We start from the raw sequence: 18,386 nt of genomic DNA, 5'->3' as shown, positions 1-18,386 counted from the left end.
CGGCAGAGGTCTGGTCAGTTCCTCGGTCTTTCCTTCCTCCTTAACTCTACTTGGTTATTTGGTCTCACTCTTTTTTTAATGGGGAGGGGGGGACAGTAATGTGGTAATGGGGGGATGGGGATGGGGTTAGAGAACTTATAGATATGCGGTTTTATTATTATTCACATTTTGTGTCTGGCTGTTGATATTATCAATTTTATACGAATAGGCGGATCATAACAAACAACTATAGGCTATCAGCATCTTCTTTTCTCAGTCTTCCAGCACTTTCCACAAGATTTTGGCGGTTCCCAACAAGGCAGTCTTCTGAAGTACCCCAACATTACAATGGATCCCAATTTTCTCAGTCTACTTGTCAAATCCTTTTGTTACACTCCCCAGGGCTCCCATCACAATAGGTACAACTTCTACCTTCTTCAATTTCCACAATCTTTTTATCTCCCTTTCCAAACCTTGGTACTTTTCGACCTTTTTTTCTTTTTCCTCACATTCACATGATTATTGCTGTTTTTTTTTGTTTTTTTTTTTTTTTACATGGGGGTCATCACTTATCAAGGCCCAAAGGCCACTCAGGGATAAGGGTTATTGTGTGTACAATAATCAATGAGATAGTATTGTAGTAATCATTAGTATTGGGGGTTTTGATAGAGTGTCTTACTTAAGGGAGCGGTTTGTCAGGAGTTTGTTTATGTTGGACTTGAAGACGTCCAAGTTGTAGTCAGGTGGGAAACAGGCAAGCAGCAGAGAGCTTTGTGTTCCTTTTTTTTTCAGCTTCAATCACATTATCACATTGGATATTCATATCCCACAATAAGTTCACATTATCACTTTCTACCACCTCTTCTGGAACATGTTCCAACCATTTTTCACTGCATTCCAACCCTTTTTTCTTGCAGCTACCCTAATGGACCTCTCTCACAATATTGTCATGCCGTCTCTTGTATTCCTTTTGAGTTAACTTCTCACGACTACTGTCGAGGTGTTGTATATTCTCATCTTTCTGTCTACGCAGTCGACATATGGGATTTTTAGCTGTTTTATCAATTTATTATCTATATATTAATATGATAGCATGTATGTTATTTTATGTTTAATTGTTATGTTCTTCCATTTCTTGTCATAAATAATTTTACCAAGAATTCTTCATAAGTTTTGGTTTCAGTTTCGATTATGGCTGAAGGAACTCAAGTTATAAATATATATATGCATACATATATTTTTTCCATAAGCTTTACTTTGGTTTTGATTCAAGCTAATGTACCCAAGTCATATGGATATATATATATATATTTTTTTTTTAAATCGCAACTTTATAATTTAATCAATAGAACATTAACTCTGCAATAATATATAGGAAATCTGCAAGAATTAAAATATCATATTTAAGTGTACTTTACGGCTGGGCTTTTCCGGGCGTTCGAGCTAGCGTGGGCAAATACTTTTTACCTAAGTACTTTTGCAGTTTTAACAAAAAAGCTACAATAATATCAGAGCATCTCCATTTACACTGAACATCTACAGAATGCCAACATCAATATATCACATATGAATGAATCCCCTATAGAATTTCCACAGGTCCCGCTAGTAGTAGTAGTAGTAGTAGTAGTAGTAGTAGCTGCAGCAGCAACAACAGCAGCAGTAGTAGCAGTAATAGTAGTTATGTTTGCATAAGGATCAAGACCGGACATTTACATATTGAAGTCTAAATAGATATGAACTTTGATTTCCTTTCCATCAAAATATTCAGGTAAAATAGATCAAAAACAATTACGCATGATCATTATTTATTAAAGAATACAAATTAAATTATATCGATTTCGTCCACTTTCTGTTCACAAGATAATTGCTGCCCGTAACAGCAAGTATTCAGTACAAGTATTTAAACAAATTTTAGTCTGTATCATTTGGATTATTCAGATTACTATTCTTATCTTTGGATGTTAGTCTCACAACATTTCGGCCGATGTAATCTCCGGCCTTATTCAAGTGCATGTTGTTGAACTCGAGAATCTGTATGGAATTACAAACAGAACCCATTATTTAATTTATTAGTAATAAAACTAGTAGGGGCGCCCGGTGTTGTTTGGTCATAAAGTCCACTTAAATATGATATTTTCATTTATGCAAATTTCGTATGTAGAGTCAGCTTTCTATCGATTCTTATAGAGTTGTGATTTCAATATATATATATATATATATATATATATATATATATATATATATATATATATATATCCACATGATTTGGGTGCATCAGCTTGAATCGAAACTGAAACTAAAACTTATGAAGAAAAAAAATATATATATATATATATATATATATATATATATATAAAATTTGAGTTCCTGCATCTATAATCGAAACCGAAACCAAAACTTATGAAGAATTTTGGGTAAAATTATTTATAAAAAAGACAGATGACTTGAGTGACATCAGCTATAATCAAAACTGAAACCAAAACTTATGAAGAATTCTTGGTAAAATTATTTATTACCAGTAATAAAAGGTCATAACAATTAAACGACAGTCACTTGGAAGAAAAAAGATGTAAGCGTGACACACAAAATAACACACGCTATCGTATTAATATGTAGATGAGAACAATAGTACATTAATAGAAGTAATAGTATTATTTCAGTTTAAGTTTGTGTGTGTGTATGTGTGTGTGTGTGTGTGTGTGTGTGTGTGTGTGTGTGTGTGTGTGTGTCACTGTCGTATCTGTTCTGTTGTCATGATATCATCTTCCCTAGAATTACTATCTCCTTTGAGGGAATAGATAGCATGGTATTTTATTCATTCTTAATGATACCATCCTCCCATGCATTACCTCTTCAGTCCGGGATCAATGTAGCATATGTTCCTCTTTGTTTGGAGTGTAGTATGTGTTTGATGCTCATGATACCTTCCTACCAGGGATTATCTCCTCTTTTTTTATGTGGTGGGATAGTGATATACTGACAAAAAAAAAAAAAAAAAATAACACTATTATTTTATTACGTTTGGCTTACGGACATATTTCAGAAAATATATGATCATGCTATAAATAAACCAAATAAAATATTTTTATACATACGTGCGCGGGTGTTTATAGATGCTGGTCTTTTTATTTTCTACATTGTCGTTTCTTTCCATTTTCACAACGTTTCGGCTGTATCGTCTAGTGATTGTCGATCTCCTCGTCTGTTTAACTTAGATAAATAAACTTCTCATGCAAGAAAGACACAAGGAGACGTTCACTGGGTTCTTCAAGGTTTTATCAGAGAGAATGAACTTAGGAGAGAGACTAATGACCAAAGCTTAACTTCTTAACCTTTTTCCACCATTGTTCCTTCAGTGGAACATAATTTTTGAAGTAGTGTAGAATTCATGATTTTATTTCAAATTCAATTTTTATCACATATTTGCACTAAACTAACTCGATTTGTTTTTCTAAAGTTCATGTATATTGCTTTCACATAAACTTCGAACATTATTTATGTAGTCTACAAGCTATGATCAAGTTATATTTGAAAATACAAAATTAAATCGGAAAGTAAGTTCTATGGTTTGCAGGATAAAAGGTTAAACTTACTTTCTACGTAACAAAATGAGTGACGCACAGACCGACAGACATCGATAACATTCAACTTAGATTATTTTACAATATTAGCGCATACTTCCAAACAGAAAAATTGAACTGAAAACCTATGTTTCTTTCTCACTCAAAAGCGTAACTCATTCGTCATGTACTTTATATCGTTCGACTATGTTTTGTCTACAGTTGGATTTGTCGCCCTCTTCCCATCGCTTTAACTCATGTCACCTGTCTCTGAGTACAATTTTGTCTGCAGCTAGGTTATCGTGACATGCACTAAGAGTGACCCTCGTCAAAATTCACACTAAATAACTTAATGGCTACTTACTGGCATAGGTCCTCCACTATGTAACAGGAAGATGAAAAAGCAAAAAAAAAAAAGTGGACGGTAATCAGTTTAAAATTAAGTATTTCTCTTTTTCAGAGCCGGCAACAAAGGATTTACCATCTTCCAACAAGCTGTAATGGGTTTGTGGCTTATATCTGCAAAAAAGTGTAAAAGAAAAAAGGATGTAAAAGAAAAAGTCCAGCAAGGTTAAATTAATCTTACGATTACAGAAAAATCAGCCAAGCATAGAAATTAGATGCGTTTGATTCCAAGTGCCTTAGAAAGATTCTAGAGATCAAATGGAACAATCGAATTACCAACCAAGAAGATATAGACCACACTGATCGGCAGGTAGTATCCTCAATAATCTACAAACGACGTCTCAGTTGGTTCGGACACACTCTAAGATTGGCTCCAGAGAGAATTGTCAACCAAGTACCCTAGTGCAAGGTTTCCTAAAGTGAGTTCTGTAAGTGGGACTGAAGGGCCTTGGAAGTCCTTTTTTAAAGAGGACCAAATGCTTTATATGGAAAAATTAAATGGCTGCAGACATTTAATCATTCATCTTTTTTTTTTACTGGAAATAAACATGATTCATGACCACAGGTGCAAAGAGTTTCAGGATGGTTCGTGAAAAAATAAGTAAAAAAATTAAATTAACGAAAAATGCGACAATTTTTGATTAATCAAAAACAAAATTGGTTGTAAACATGAAAATATAATAAAATCACGAACAGGAACAACTAATGAACGAATTGAAAATTTGAAATTAATGTTTTTTCATATTTATTTAAGAAATTATCTTGTTAGTGAAAAATCTTTGCCTAGCCCAGGGGCTCTATGGTGTCCTGAAGTTTAGGAACCCTGCCCTAGTGGACCCCTGATGTAAAAAGAAGAGAAAAACCAATAAATAAACTGGGAGCAGACTAACGAGAGAGATTTAGTTGAAGAAACTGGAGGGACGCTATAGATCTGGCTTCAGATCGAAAACGATAGTTTACTTTGACTGCCTCGTACCTCACAGGACGTGAAAGTTCCCAAGTCTACAAAAAAGGTTGATTATAAATTCCTACATTATCTTTTACGTTGATATCTTCTGGGAATAAGTATTGAATTATCAAGAAGAATTCCACAGAAAGAAACAACATTTATATAAAGTTAGATATGTGTATATGTTTATATATTTTCTTGAATAGGAACCATTCCTAAACTAACTCACCGTTCCTTTATAAATTTGGTAGTATCTATAATAAAAAAATATATAATCTAATGTCTGATTTTCTAATTTGAATCGTCTGTGTATGGATGCTAAAAATAGCTCATCGTCAGTTGGCATCTAAGCTTTCAGAAGGCAAAACAGCTTCCACTTATCTCGACGTACCGTCAAAGTTATTCATCTTGCATCGGCTGCAGTAAACCTACTCGCATCGTTATTTGTGAACTCACTGACCGAACAGAAATTATAATTGCCTATTGATCTGCTACTTTGATCCTGAAGAATATCATTTTATGAGATTGTCTCTTCAAAGAAAATACCACAATCTCCTTTTTAGTTTCTTAAAATAATTTTTCATAGACAAATAATCTGTTTTTGTTTTCTTTGAATGCTTTTATAAAGGTCAATAATTTCTTATCCGTTTTTATTGAAAACAACTTCTGTTTCTCCTTTTTTTTTTGTTCTATTTCTAATAAAAGTATTCATAATTTGTATATGTATATTTTTGGAGGACTGTTATCCTCAACTTCGTAGTTGTTGTTATTGTTGTTGTTTCACCACGTTTTGGCCAACTCATCCTCTGGTCTCTATATAAAAGCCAAGTACGTCCAAGGATGGAGTACTGCTGCCACATCTGGGCAGGAGCTGCTAAAAACAGCCTATCCTGCCTTGACAGAGTACAAAATAGGCTTTGTGGGGGATGCGCTTTTCTCTTCCCTGCAACCTCTCTCCTACAGAAGAGACGTTGCGAGCCTGTCTTTGTTTTATCGTTATTTCCATGGCAAGTGCTCGTCTGAGCTCCAATCTCTGGTCCCCCTCGCCAATATTTCACGATAAACACCCATCTAGCTGAAACCACTGTCAAAAATTTTCCCCACTCTTTATCTGTGCCAAAACCAAAACGTAGATTCCATGAACAAACTTTGTTTCTTAGAAGTGCACGCCTGTGGAACTCTCTTCCGTTTGCTTGTTCCCCACCTGACTACAACCTGGATGTCTTCAAGTCCAACATAAACAAATTCCTGATGAACCACCCCCTTAAGTAAGACACTTTATCAAATCTCGAATATTAACGATTACTACAATACTATCCCATTGATTACTGTACACGCGCAATAACCCTTATCCATAAGTGGCTTCCGGGCCTTGATAAGTGGTGACTACCTTGTAAAAAAAAAAAAAGGCTGGTTAACCGCGATGGGATAGGAATGCTGAGTCTTGTAACTGTATCCCCAGAAGAAGGCTAGAGGATGAGTTGACCGAAATGTGGTGAAACAACAACTATAAAGATGAGGATAACCGTCCACAAAAAAAAAATGAATACACAGATTATGAAACCTTATCTCAAAGTATTCCAGAATAAAAATAAAATAATATATATTTTTTGAGTTGGTTTACTTTTTTTTTTTTTTTTGGTTTTAACTGATATCACATACATAAAGTAACTCATTCCATGAATACGCTAGATGAGAAACGAGGTTTTTCCTCTTTCTTTCTAGCTTTGAGCTTCAAGATACCATTTCATCAAATTTCGATTCTGTTAAGTTAGGGCAACATATATTTCCCCCCAAACCTCTGGCCTTGATGGAAAGGGGAGATTAAAACTTGCTGCTATGGTTACAAATGATCTGAAATAACAACACGGGAAGACTTGATTCCAAATATTTCTCATATGTTATATCTCCCCTCTTTTGGGAATAGGATACGATTATGAATATCTCTAGTATCAAATAATCCTTATACATTGTGAAATTTACTTTATGTATGAAAACCAAAGAGGGGAGATATAACATATGAGAAATGTTTGGAATCAATTCTCCTGCTGCTGTTATTTTAGCTCATTTGAAACCATAGCAGCAAGTTTTAGTCTCTCCTCCATCAAGGCCAGAGGTTTTGGGGAATGAGATATTTTGTAATTCATATGCAAAACTAGGAAAACAAATGACTATGACTAGCACACAAGTCCATGTATTTGGTGACTTTAATGTTCACTATAAAAACTGGCATGGATTCTCTACTCACACAAATGCAGCAGGCAGCACAACACATAGTTACGTTTCCAACCCGTTTCCCTGACCCGCAAGAACAACAAGCATCGCTTCTAGATCTGTTTCTGACTACAGTTCCCGAGGATTGTACAACAAGTGCTGACAGCCCACTCGAGAACGCTGACCATGCAGTGATAATGGTAGAAATCACACTAAATTCTAGACCCAAAACTGAAGAGCCAGTGCTCAAAACAACGAGATATTATAAAAAGGCTGACTGGGAAGCCATCAGAGATCTTATCAGAGATGCCCCATGGGGAAATATTTTTTCTCTTCCTGCTGAACAGTGCGCAGATGAGATCACTGAATGGTTCAAAACAACAATTGAAGCACATGTTCCCATGCGGAAATTTTATAGCAAGCCCCACTCTCCCCAATGGTTTACTTCGACTTGCGCAACTGCTATTGCTCAAAGGCAGCATGCATACCGCAGATTTAATCGACATAAGTCCAATTCAAACAAACAGAAGTACATAGAAGCTAGAAATAATGTTAAGAAAGAAATAGCGACAGCCAAGAGAGAATTTACTGAAACTACTAAAAAATGCATCGAAGCACAAAAATTAGGAAATCGTGACTTCTGGAAAATCTACAACAGTGTAGTAAATAATGGGCAATCAACAATTCCCCTGCTAACCAACAATCACGAGGTTGTTTGCTCAGCAACCGACAAAGCTAATATGCTTGCCAGCCGGTTTGCCTCGAACTCCACACTGGACCCTGCTAACCACCCCCTGCCTGACTTTCCTTTGCGGACAGACGCCACGCTAGACGATCTAAAAATCACCCCTGCTCAGGTACATGCTATCATAAAAAATCTTGACACTTCAAAAGCATGTGGACCTGATCTTATCCCAGCTGTGCTATTAAAAAAGTGCTCAGCCGAAGTAGCTCCAGTTTTCTCCAAACTCTACAACAAATGCCTAAATGAATCATGCTTTCCGGGCTGTTGGAAAACTGCTTCTGTGGTACCAATATTCAAGAATTCTGGTGAAAGAACTGACCTATCAAATTATCGCCCCATTAGCCTCCTCCCACTTTTCGCCAAAATATTTGAGACCATAATTAACCATGCTCTAGTCCGGCACCTTACAGATGCTAAACTTCTGACTGACAAACAATATGGATTTAGACAAGCCCGTTCCACAGCTGATATCCTCACTGTAATCTCTGAACGTATATACCATTCACTGGACAAAGCGGAGGAGGGCAGAGCGGTAGCTCTAGATATATCTAAGGCTTTTGACAGGGTATGGCACAAGGGTCTCCTCAGGAAAATTAAATCATACGGTATCACTGGTAGAATACTTAGCATAATTAAATCCTTCTTAGATAAGAGAAAAATCCAGGTTGTCCTCAACGGTCGAACATCTAAACAGTGTGAGGGGTCTATTCTTGGACCTCTATTGTTCCTGATATTTATTAATGACCTCCCCGACAAAACTGCCTCTGAGATGGGTATATATGCTGATGACACTACACTCTATAACAGGCATGACAGGAAAACAAATGAACACATATCTAAAGAAATGACAAAAACATTAGAGGATGACCTCCAATCTGTAGTGGAATGGGGACATAAATGGATGGTCACATTCAACGCTGCCAAGACTAAACTGGTTTCCTTCAATAACTACAAGAAACCTTCTCTGCCACTATTAGCAATGGCCAGTGACTCCCTGTCTGAGAGTATATCTTTCAAACTGCTTGGCCTAACAGTCACAGGAAACATGAGCTGGAACAATTATACTGAAAACATTGCTAGGGCCGCTGCGAAAAAGGTAGGCTCTCTCTACCGTGCTAGAAAACTACTGAGACTTGAAAGTATCCTGTATCTCTATAAGGCCACCATTCGCCCATGTATGGAGTATTGTTGTCACATCTGGGCTGGTGCGTCTACTACTAGTCTCTCGCTCCTAGACAAGGTTCAAAAAGGAGTCGCCAATCTGATAGGCTCTGAACTGGCATCTAAGCTTCAGCCTCTGTCCCATCGACGAAACGTTGCATCCCTCTGCTTGTTCTACAAGTATTTTAATGGTGAGTGCTCTGACGAACTGAAGACACTTGTGCCCCCACAACGCAGACACCCTCGACAAACCTGACAGGCAGCTAAATCCCACCCCCACACAGTAGAGATCCCTAGATGTAAAAGATCTTTATACTCCAGTAGTTTATTCCCCAGAACCGCTAGACTCTGGAATTCCATTCCATGATCCTGCTTCCCTAACTGTACTGACATGCAGAAGTTCAAGTGCAACGTGAACCGACATCTTGCTGCCCAAATCCCTACATAATGCCCCAGTAGTTGCTGACCCTGATAGTAGCCCCCTACACCAAAGTGGCAATGTACCTTGTTTGGAGTGAAAATGTAATAAAAAAGAAAAAAAAAAAATGATTGAAACATTTTATGGCTGTAAAAAGTGACAAAAATAGCCTTTGGATGATGGATGATCCCATTAATGTGCGACCTTAAGGGCAAATGTCACATGGCCCACTAAACAATTCAGGTCATTAGCTTTCCAACAAGCCTTCATTTGTTAAATTCTGATCAATAGTTTGTAACTTAATAAATTGACAAAAAGTTGGTCTCTCTCTCTCTCTCTCTCTCTCTCTCTCTCTATATATATATATATATATATATATATATATATATATATATATATATATATATATATATATATATACTCGTAACCAAATTGAATATTGAAATGCTCATATCTTTGGTTCTATGGGACGAAACTACATGAAAATTTGCTCGCGTTTTGAAGGTTATAATACTGTTCTATAGTTAAAATTTTATGACAATTGGTAAAAAGAACCTATATTTTCAAACCAATAAAATATGGCCAAGTTTGTCTACATTTGTATATATAGTGTCATGGCATCATGGCAAGCCAGCTTTAGTTTTGCTGCTTTGGGATGAATTTTGCTTAGGGTTTTTTGGCTTGGTTGTCTCCCTTGTGGCTTTGCCAAGCCACTAATATATATATATATATATATATATATATATATATATATATATATATATATATATATATATATATATATATGCATGAAAAGTTAGCAGATTGATTTTTCACGATATCGTTGTTTACCAAAGTGTTAAAGCTAAAAATTCTTCATATTCCTGATTTTTTTTTTAAACGGCCCTGCACCACTCACCACCTCCCCAACTCCTAAGTCACCCTAGCCCACCATTGCTTTTTAATATTGAGAATGTAAAAAGTGAACAAACTACAGAGGCTGAAAAAATGGGAGGCCCAAAACACAGTTCAACCTAGAATGCAGCTGAAGCATAGTTTTAAGCCCAAGAGAATACGAAAACAGCTCAATATCATTAACTGGTCATGTTAGAGGGGGTGGGGGTTAATAAGTGACACATTAAATAATCAGAAACATTCTTTTATGAATTGCAAAAGAAAAAAAAAACAAAAAAAACTTTTAGGTTTTAGGTGTGGATGCATGAAGTTAGTTATTTACCATGCCTCATATTATGTCCTACTCAGTTCAGTTTCTTCTGATTATCTTATGCTATTGTAAGCGTGTAACAGACGGTGAATATTTAGTGTGTTGCATGTTTGCGATGCCAGCCAGCCAGTGACATTAATCCTAGGTGGGGTGAACCAGCTTTCTCCAAAGGAGGAAGTGTCAAGGAAATCTTAAATTTGCAAACGATCTCCAGTCGCATGTATATCCCGGTCACGACAACGTTAGGTTTTTGCCGTTCTTGTAGGGAGGTGTCAACGTCTTCCTGATATTCCCAAATGGTCGGCCGTCTGGTACTAGCCAAGTCGAACGTTGCTTAACTTCGGTGATCTAACGAGAATCAGTGTGACAACATTATGCTGTACATGTGATATATCCCTGGTGGAATACAATCAGTGTAAATTAATCAGATGAAATGAGACTCAACATATAGAGTAAGTTATAAGTAGTTTATTGTACAAACGTACAATGTAAAAAATAAGAGATTGACACTCGAATGTATCTTGAATGCCGGAGTATCAAGATTAACTGTCATTGGTTGCTTGCTAGCGTCTATTATAGACTGAGTAATCGATTCTCAAGGGTTGTTAGGATCATTCACTATATCAATATGTTATCTCTATCTCTACTATCATATAAAAGGAACTTTGTCTGTGTGCGTGAGTTCGTTCCCTATAGGCTCGAAAACGGCTGGGCCGATTTTTATGAAATTTCACACGAAAGTACTTTACGTGCTTGTCAGTATTCTCAGATAGGTTTTGTATTGGAATATCTTCAATAAGTATCGATAATCGATAATCCGATGAAAGAAGGAACAGGCGATTTTGACACAAGTTAACACCTCACACGGCCTAACATCACAAGATTCTCTACAGTGCAATGTAGATTACAATGTATTGTGGACTATATCACTGTGGAGAAGCAAGTAAGCTTCCTTCCGGTGTATTGCAATGGGTCTCCAACTAGAGCGTGCAATCAATCGATTTGATTGAAAAATGGGCGATTTCACCGATTTTGATGACAATAAAAATATGGGAGTGCGAAACATTCGTTGATCATCATTCAATCCCGGGAAACGTTGGGTCTCCCTGCTAGTATTTAATGTTTGTAATGCATGCGAATGAAACAATAATAATTTTTTTTTTCTAGAAGATTATTTGATTTAGAACCTATTATTTTGAAAACGTGAAGAGACAAACACTTAGCTGGTGTGTAGAGCTATGACCAATACGACTGGCCACCTCATCTCAAATGCATGTGATTTTTCTTTTTCATCATCTTCTTATTGGCCATGTCTGGTTCCTAGTATTGGCAATCGCTTGTACACAAAACCATAAGCCCAGAATTTACACAATGATAAGACAGGCAACAGATACAGATATTATGTAAACATGCACAGTGCTGCATGTTTAGTGGATTGCATAGTTGCAACATCGGCAAATAAAATTCATGTTGCGAGCGAGAGATATTTGGCTAAGAGGCGAGAAACCATACAAGAAATGGGAAATATGTCTTGTCTGGAGTTTTGACCATCCAGAATTTGATCTTCTCTTTAAGAATTTAGTGTTGCTTTAAATATGGTTTCATGCTGAGAGGTGAAGCCCCTGAAAAGTAATGTCCCTTCAGATATGAGGTTCTTTGCTGTAATTATGACCCACTTGAGACGTTTGTAGCAGCAAACAAAATAAAGAACTATTTTCTTCTGCAAATTGATGCCTCTATGCTGAGCGATTCGGCCACAACTGACCAATTCGTTGGCAGAGCAGATGAATTTCAACTGTCCCCTAGGAACTATTTTAAGCCTTTTGGAGAAGCATTAACGTCTGGGCAAAGGGAACTCAACTGGCGAACAAGACAGATGTGTGTCTCTCTCTCTCTCTCTCTCTCTCTCTCTCTCTTGTCAATGTCCACTGGAGTAGCTGGATTCTCCATACTTTGAAAACTAACCTTGTGTCTAACTCCGCTTTCTTATGGAGGCAAGTAAAGAGGAATAAACATAAAGAGAGAGAGAGAGAGAGAGAGAGAGAGAGAGAGAGAGAGAGAGAGAGAGAGAGAGAGAGAGAGAGAGAGAGAGAGAACAGTCAATCACTTTCTCCTTTTTATCTCCTATGCCTCGTTGGTATGTCTTTTTTCTAGCTAACAATAATTAGCTTAATTTACATTACCTACCTTGAAGATTGGTCAACAAATATTTTAAAGAAGAGTTTTGTAATTTACTTTTTTTATTAAATCATTTCAATTAATTACTGTTAATATTGACAAAACTATTGCATATATATAGGAAATATATGCAAATAAAGTTACAAATGAATGATCCAGAGTTTTATATTGTGTCCTTGTGGGTATATAATAATTGCAACAAACGCAGGAATATAATTAAATAAAATGTCCTATTTCTGATTTACTGACAGAGGGCAAAAAAAAATATATATATGATATCAGAACAGATACTTCACTTTGCTCCTAGCCAAAAGGGGCAAGATACTGTGACTGCAAGAACATCAAAAGAAAAACCAACTAACCAACCATTAAACCATAAAGCTCAAGGATATAACAAACGTTCATAAAAAGTAGATAAAATGAAGCTATTTAAACATTCGAGTCTTTAGACAATATTTGGCAATATTATGAAAATGGAATATTTATCTACTCATCAACAATATCATAAGATAACAACATTCAGGCGAAAAGAATGAGGAGTTTGAAGGTCTTAAAGGAATTCTTCTTGCCAACCATTATACGGCCAACATTCTTTATAATTGAAACTGCAGACCAGTTGGAAGCAGAAACCATTTTTCTGCTGAAAGATGCTGATAACAAACATGGAATTCTTAAAAAAATGATGTGATCACTTGAGATTATTCGAATTTTGACGCTTTGTATTATTTGGACGACTATTGTAATTTATATATATATATATATATATATATATATATATATATATATATATATAAACAAAGAGTTAAAATGTGTTAAAAAACACTTTGGCAAAAGTTTTTCATATTTTTATAAGAAGCTCAATGTATGTTGTATATATATATATGCATACATATACACACACGCACATACACACACACACACACACACACACATATATATATATATATATATATAACATACATTGAGCTTCTAAGCAAAAAGAATTTGCAAACACACACACACACACACACACACACACACACACACACACACACATATATATATATACACTAGCAGCTCAGCCCGGCTTTGCTCGGGCCCTATGTACTGTTCATAACTTGTCCTACGTGTGAGTACATTTTATGTAAGATTTCAAATGTTTAGACAAAAATTTATCTGAATAAATTTGTAGAGACCGCAGAGGACAATTTTTAAAAATTTTGATCCAAATTTTGACCCCTAAAACATTTATTATTTTGGTCTCAAATCAAAATAAAAAGTTTTACCCATATCCAAGTTACCTACATCTAAAATTTCAAGTGTTTAGACCCAAAATTGGCAGAGGAATTTGGTAGAAACTGCAAAGGTCAACTCTTTCAACTTTGACCTTTTGGCAGCCAAATTTTCGCCCCAAAACTGATTAAAATGCTTACCGCATATCTGAATACTTGTTATGTATAAATTAAAAATATTTAGATCCAAAATTGGCTGAGTAGTTTGCTAGACACCGCAAAGGTCAAATCTTTTGAACTTTAACCCCTTGGCAGCTCAAATTTTGGACCCAAACCGATTAAAAAGCTTGCCCTATCTCTGAATACCCTTTATGTAAAATTTAAAAAGTTTAGACCAGAAATAGAGTAATTTGGTAGAGACCACAGAGATCAATTTTTTTTACCATTATTTCAAATCATTTTTTCTCAGTTACCACGCACATCACAGAAAAAAATCTGATGATGACAGTACCTGTCATGATCTTATTTGCCATTAGTCCCAGGTCAACTCCTTTTTAACTTTGACTCCAATTTTGACTCCTTAACATTTATTTTTGGGGGCTCAGATCAAGTTATAAAGTTTGATCCATGTCCAAGTAACCAACATTGAAAATTTCAAGTATTTAGACACTAAATTGGCGGGGGAGTTTGGTAGAGTTTTCAAATGTCAAATCGTTGAACATTGACAGCCAAATTTCTGGCCGAAAACCGATTAAAAAGATTTTCCCAAATCTCAATACTCATTATGTCAAATCTCTAGACTGAAAATTGACAGTTATTTGGTAGGAAAATGTACACACACACACACACACACACGGAAATTTTCACTTTTATATATATACTAGCATTTCAGCCCGGCGTTGCACGGGTGTTTGGAGGTGTATGTTGAGCAAAAAAAAAAAAAAAGCGGTCAATTTTTTTAAAACTTTGATCCCTATTATGACCCTTTAACATTTATTGTTTTGGGCTCAAATCAAGTTATTAAGTTAGATCCATGTCCAAGGAACCTATATCTAAAATTTCAAGTGTTTATACCCAAAATTGGCGGAGGAGTTTGGTAGAGTTCTCAACGGTCAAATCGTTGAACTTTGACCCCTTAACAGCCAAATTTCTGACCGAAAACGAATTACAAAGATTTTCACAAATCTCAGTACCCTGTATATCAAATTTCGAGTCTGAGACTTAAAATTAACAAACTTCTGGTGTAAAGAAATACACACACACACACACACACACACACACACACACACACACACACACACACGCGCGCCCACACAAGTTCACTTTTATATATATATATATACTAGCATTTCAGGCCGGCGTTGCCCGGGTGTTTGAATGTATATGTTGAGCAAAAAAAAAAAAAAAAAGTGGTAGTAGGAAGGCAGGCTTGAACCTGTACCACAAAGGAGGACAAGAACAGGAAAAAAACCTGATGTCTATGCTGTTACGACCACTGCCAAACCGGAAAGAACATTTTTTAAAATTAAGGATAGACAATCGAAAGGAGAGGATGACTTTCAAAAATATTGGCGGGAAAAAAGCGCCCCCCCCCTGTAAAAAAGTGCCCAGTTTAAGGTGATGATATTAATGTTTTTAGCCAATCATTCGATATTTGTCGTCTGAAAAGTCGAACTTCAAAACGATACTGATCTTGAGAAAATCCGTCGCTTCTGTCGAAAGTGTTTGGCAGACATGCAAACATACATACATACATTTATATATTGGTAACTCAAAATTTCAACCCAAACCGATGAAAAAGCTTGTCTTATCTCTGAATACCCTTTATGTAAAATTTCAAATGTTTAGACCAGAAATTGTCTGAGTAATTTGGTAGAGACCGCAGAGGTAAATTTTTTTAAAACTTTGACCCCTATTATGACCCCTTAACATTTATTGTTATGGCTCAAATCAAGTTATTAAGTTAGGTCCATGTCCAAGGAACCTATATCTAAAATTTCCATTGTTTAGACCCAAAATTGTCGGAGGAGTTTGGTAGAGTTCTCAAAGGTCAAATCGTTGAACTTTGGCCCCTTAACAGCCAAATTTCTGGCCGAAAACTGATCACATAGGTTTTCCCAAATCTCAGTACCTTGTATATCAAATTTTGAGTCTATAGACTTTAAATTGACAGAGTTATTGCGTAGGGAAATGTACACACACAGACAGACACGCAGATATACAGATACGCAGAAACATTCACTTTTATATATATATAGATAGAGTGATAGTTCAGCCCAGCTTTGCTTGGGCCCTATGTACTGTTCCTAACTTTATGTGCATATGTATATATCAAAAAGTCAAATCTTTTTTAACTTTGACGCAATTTTGACCCCTTAACATTTTTTGTTTGGGCTTAAATTAAATTAAAATGTTTGACTCATGTCTAAGTAACCTACATCTAAAATTTCAAGTGTTTAGACCCAAAATTGGCGGAGGAGTTTGGTAGAGTCTGCAAAGATCAACTCTATAAACTTTGACCTCTTGCCAGACAAATTTTCGCCCAAAAAGCTTGCTGCATGTCTGAATACCCTTTATGTAAAATTTCAAATGTTTAGACCCAAAATTGGCTTAAGAGTTGCTAGAGATCGCAAAGGTAAACATCTTTTGAACTTTGATCCCTTGGAAGCCACATTTTCGGCAAAAGATGATTAAAAAGCTTGCCATATGTCTTAATATACTTTAAATAAAATTTCAAATATTTAGACCAAAAATTGGCCGAGTAATTTGGTAGAGACCGCAGAGGTCAATTTTTAAAAAACTTTGACCCCAATTATGACTCCTTAACATTTATTGTTTTAGGCTCAAATCAAATTATAAACTTAGATCCATGTCCAAGTAACCTATATCTAAAATTTCAAGTGTTTAGACCCAAAATTGTCGGAGGAGTTTGGGAGTTCTTAAAGGTCAAATCGTTGAAATTTGACCCCTTAACAGCCAAACCAATTGAAAAGTTTTCCCAAATCTCAATACCCCTTATGTCAAATCTCGAGTCTGTAGACTGAAAATTGACAGAGTTATTTGGTAGGGAAATGTACACACACAGACAGACAGACATACAGACACACACAGACATTTTCACTTATATATATATATATATATATATATATATATATATATATATATATATATATATATATATATATACGTTTTATTTTTTTATTACCGTATCTTTTCTGTTAAGTTACATTATTGTTTCAGCTACCCGGCCGTTTTTTTTTGGCCGTCTTTAGCTTCCTCAGACTTTTACAGAAAGCTTGGCCGTCTGTAGCTTCCTCAGACTTTCTGTAAAAGTCTGAGGAAGCTACAGACGGCCAAAAAAACGGCCGGGTAGCTGAAGCAATAATGTAACTTAACAGAAAGATACGGTAATAAAAAATAAAAAATAAAACGCATATTTGCTCTACAACAGTATTGAGCACTTTCTTCAGTTTTTATTAATTACCATTTCTACTAAATATATATTTGTATATATATACCGGCTTAAATCTGATGATGTCAGAGGAAGATTAAATCTGGACAGTATAGGAGAGATGTGTGCACGACAGGACACTTCGATGGTATGGCTACATTGAAAAAATGGATAATAGTTCTTGGATTAATAGAGGTAAAACAGTTGGGATAGCAGTATCGGTTCACAGGTAAGTGCCAAAAACCCATTGAAGGAAGTAATAATGTTAGATTAGAGGGCGAGACAGATAAAGACCTGGCAGAGATAGGTTAGTTTCTCACTTTTATAGTGTTGGGATTTTTCCAACTATATATGGAAACAAGATAATGTGACGTCGACAAGAAGAAAGGAATACAACACAAATGAAAATTGTTATGAAAAACTTGTATTGATAGGAAAGAGGAGGAAGAAAGAATGTTTCCTTACAAAAAACAAGTCGTGTTTTGCGAAACTTATCTGAAGCGATACGTCCTGTCAATGATGTTTCTTTCCTGTGGAGTTTTGGCCAGATTGAGAACAAAAAAGGGGACCTTGAGTTCTTTGGTGCTGCAATTGCTGTCTAAACTCCTCACACGTGTCTGGTATGAATGGCGGAGAGAGCTGACAGGCACATTCTGTCTTCGATGCCCGACCAGCAAAAGAGATAGAGAAGTCGAAAAAAAAAAAAACAAAAAAAAAAAACGCTCTCATTATGTTGGAGAGAAATCTAAAGGAGAAGCCCGTGATTGGTTGTTTTCCATCCAATCAAAGGGCACCCCGTTTGTTACTTCTTAATATTTCCAATAAAAAACCCTGACAGAAAAAGACTAGTTTTAAAGACAGACCTAGATCTGATGAGCTCGGAGGCAGATTAAAGTCTGGACCACATAAAA

General features: G+C 35.9%; 1 protein-coding gene across 1 annotated transcript in view; it reads left to right on the top strand.

Annotated features, from left to right (window-relative positions):
* LOC145242147 (distal membrane arm assembly component 2-like) overlaps positions 1-5,140 on the top strand; it is a 102,327-nt gene extending 97,187 nt beyond the window's left edge. The window contains exon 6 of the transcript XR_013862658.1: positions 4,000-5,140. The gene's annotated coding sequence lies outside the window, so the exon portion shown is untranslated. The remainder of the gene's footprint in view (positions 1-3,999) is intronic.
* Positions 5,141-18,386: the final 13,246 nt, after the last annotated feature.

This window comes from Euprymna scolopes, chromosome 21 (assembly GCF_053919585.1).
Source record: "Euprymna scolopes isolate OS-2025 chromosome 21, ASM5391958v1, whole genome shotgun sequence".
Lineage (NCBI taxonomy): Eukaryota > Metazoa > Mollusca > Cephalopoda > Sepiida > Sepiolidae > Euprymna > Euprymna scolopes.
The sequence above is the reverse complement of the archived record's forward strand: the minus strand, read 5'-3'. Positions and strand labels throughout refer to the sequence as shown.